Source organism: Leiobunum rupestre, chromosome 5, assembly GCF_980474605.1.
Source record: "Leiobunum rupestre chromosome 5, qqLeiRupe1.1.hap1, whole genome shotgun sequence".
Classification (NCBI taxonomy): domain Eukaryota; kingdom Metazoa; phylum Arthropoda; class Arachnida; order Opiliones; family Sclerosomatidae; genus Leiobunum; species Leiobunum rupestre.
In genome coordinates this window covers 46,140,678-46,144,073 of record NC_143388.1, presented here as the reverse complement: position 1 = coordinate 46,144,073, position 3,396 = coordinate 46,140,678, and the positions used below count along the sequence as shown (strand labels likewise).

Genomic DNA, 3,396 nt, shown 5'->3' with positions numbered 1-3,396 from the left:
GTTAATTTCCACCCCCTCCGACCAGCCCCCTTCAAGGGAGACTGACCGAAAAAAACAATATGGTCTCATTCGATAGAACTTTTGGACGCGCACGCAGCGCTGTTAATTTCCGCCCCCTCCGATCAACCCCCTTAAAGGGAGAGAGAGCAAAAAAAAATGTTGGTTTCATTCGATAAATACTTTCCCATATTATTTTCAGTTTCTCTATCGCCCAGTTTATCGATTTATCTTTTCCATTACAGGCAACCTTTGACGATTGTTCTAGCAAGATGGCGACCCGCTGGGATCCAATATCGTTCTCTAATTTGCATTATTGTATCATTTATTCCCCGTGAAGTACTTGGCTATGGTTTCTTATCATTAATTGCTTGGTAAAGAGTATTTTTTACTTAATATAATTGGGTGCTTCTCGGCATAGCCTAGAGAATTTGATTCGTCTAACCACCCGCTTAAGCAAATTAGTCCATTTTCACTTAACATCTGTTTTGATGTCTGTCAGTCTCATGATTGTCCATCCTTGACCTGTTACCCGCCAGCATCACTACCATCTCTCTACTCTCAATTTGACCTCTCAAGAAGATTATTAGCTCATCCACTTCCCACTGTTCACCTGGATTAACGGGTTTTCTCTGTAAACAGTAAGCTGTTCTGATTTCTATGGGCAACTTTTAATAATTCAGGAACGAGAAACGTCGCTTTATCGGCGATCTTAAAATCCAAAAACTTTAAGCTTCTTAAATTGTGTTGACAAGTGCTTAGCAAGTGGCGTAACCCTTTAATATCATTTGAATCGTTAACTGGCTGAATTTGTTTTAACTTATCCATGTGGGTATGGATCGCTATCTCATTTTTATCGAACGTTTCTTTTAAAATCTGAACGGCTTCATCATATGAAGCTTCATTGTCAACTAAACCATCAACTGCTCTAAGAGCTTCCCCTTCTAAATAAGAAGTCAAATAGATAAATTTTTCTATTTTATTTAACCTTGGATGATTCCCGATGGTAGCGCTGAATCGGCTCCAGAAGTTATTCCATTTTGTATATTCTCCGTTGTATTTCGAGATGATTAGTGGTGGAAGCCTAACTTCCGGAAACGGAATGTTCTGCGCGTAGTTTGTGGAAATGTTCTGCGCGTAGTTTGTGGAAATGTTCTGCTGATAATTAGTTGAATTGTCCATAGATAAAGAGTTTTGCCTTTTTGCTGCGGACGCGTTTTGCGTTCCCTCGTTGGATGTAGATCCACCGGGAGGTATGAAAATGTTCAAGGTAGATTGAGATCCCTCGCTGCTTGCCCGGACGGGTGCTCCTCTTGCTTGTGGCAATAGTCCTCTGTTTGACGGCAGGAGGGATAGGTAACTTGACGAGAATTCCGCATTTGGTGGCACTGGTAACCCATTGTTTATTGGGCCCAGAGCGTTATTTTGCGGTGGCTCTGATAACCCATTGTTTATTGGGATCAGAGCGTGGTTTCTAGGTGACTCAGGTAACCCTTTGTTTATTGGGACCAGAGGGTTATTGTGAGTCGGCTCTGGCCTAATTTTTTATTGGGCCCAGAGCTCTGTTTTGAATCGGCTATTGCCCATTGTTTATTGGGCCCAGAGCTCTGTTTTGAGTCGGCTCTAGCCCGTTGTTTATTGGGACCAGAGTGTTGCTTTGAGGCCGCTCTGGCCCATTGTTTATTGGGACCAGAGCGTTGTTTTGAGGCGGCTGCGGTGACCCCATTGTTTATTGGGATACCATTATTTTTGGACGTCTGGACTCCGTTATTTTGCGGAAGCCAGACGTTAGACACTGCTGCTGTTTTGTTTCAGAGCACCCTGTTGAGTTTTAGCTTCCTTGCATGGATGTTTTCCATGTGTATGATCGCATCGTCGGTTTCCATTTTAGGTTCATCTTCATCGTCGATGAGCGGCTCCAACGTTTCGTCGCAGGTTTTCAATTCATTTTCCTTTTCCAATTCGCCACCGAAAACTACAGCTGCGCCACCTAGTCACACTGCCTAGAACTATATTTGGGTGATACGGGTAATGGCGTTATGCGAAAATGCGCGTTTTATAACATCAATTAAAACATTTTACTAACGATTTTAGCTTATTTTTTAAAGCGTGATCGAATGTTTTGTATTAACAAAGGTGTATATACGACATTTATTTATTAATTTTGAATTGTCAATAGGTATTGAATTCGTAAATATAAGTATAAATATTCGAGTTTAATAACACTATGAGTAGGCCTTGGAGAATTCATACACGGGATCAGTTTGAAAGTTTTAAAGGTATGTAGGAAATTTATTATTATCTTCACATTAGAACAAGCCCAGATTGTTCTAATTTCATAGACTAGTAGCTTCAGCATTTTGTATAATGTATAATGTATTTTAAATAATTTTATTTGGTATATTAGTGAATCGCTCCATGCTTGAAATTTTTAAGTATATTGGAGAGTAATCTACTCTTGATCCATAGAATAAGGTGTGCGGATGCTTAAAACAAAAGTTAAAATTTGAAGTTGGTGATGGAAAACACAGCATTGAAAGTGTCCATTGTTCATGCAATAGTGGGTAAATATATTTTTTATTAAAACCCAATTCTTTAATGTAACCTGTTTTACTTATTATTCTAGAAATTCAGGCTTTTGCGAACATGCAGTAAATTGCTGGTCTATTTTATATATAAAGATACTGAGAGCTATCCCAACTTTCTGACTTTAGAAGTGGGGTAAAATGAAGGAAAAGAACTAACTGTGCCTTCGGTTTTGTACGGTAATAAAATGGTTAGAGTTGTGAGGGTTAAATTTGGCTGGCTCCAAAAGGTTTATGTACTCTTATTTGGTCACTTAGTTAGTCTCAAAAATTTATTTCTAGCTTTTAGTCGGGATGAAATATTTGTGGAGAGTCCATTTGTAGCGAAGATAATATCAATTGAAGAGGCAGTGGCACAAAATAACTAAGTTGGAAAGGAAGGAATCTACTGGCTAACGACTGTAGAGGCTACTATGGAAAAATTCAGCTAGGCCTTTTCTTTTTTTGTCTATTCTCTCAAGGGCTATTTTTAATTGATATTAAGAGAGACTGACAATATTTAAAGAAAAACGTTGTCCAAATATATAATTTTTATTTTAGATTTTAGTTAAAGGAAAGTTATAATTAAATTTACACTTCTAGTCAAGGAAAGTTATATTTTTAATATGTTAAATTAGTTCCTATTTTAAATGAACTGAACTATTTATGTTATGAATTTTCTACTCAAAGCCATGTTAACTAAAAAGGCAAAAACAAATGTATTATAGAATTAATTCAAAGTTAAAAGCAATTAAATTCATTGAAGAAACCACTTAATTAGAAATTACAATAGAAGTGAATAAAATGTTAAGATATGCAAATAAGTATTAAAAAT

The 3,396-nt window shown here is 37.3% G+C and overlaps 1 long non-coding RNA gene across 3 annotated transcripts; it reads left to right on the top strand.

Annotated features, from left to right (window-relative positions):
- Nucleotides 1–2,206: 2,206 nt before the first annotated feature.
- On the top strand, nt 2,207–3,065 carry LOC149945163 (uncharacterized). 3 transcript variants are annotated; one of them, XR_016481035.1, is made up of 4 exons: nt 2,207–2,276; nt 2,467–2,561; nt 2,624–2,773; nt 2,865–3,065. It is a non-coding gene; the product is annotated as an uncharacterized LOC149945163 (long non-coding RNA). The 3 variants fall into 3 exon arrangements; XR_016481036.1 differs by having other exon boundaries at nt 2,211–2,561; nt 2,624–2,762; XR_016481034.1 differs by having other exon boundaries at nt 2,211–2,561.
- The last annotated feature ends 331 nt before the right edge of the window (nt 3,066–3,396 follow it).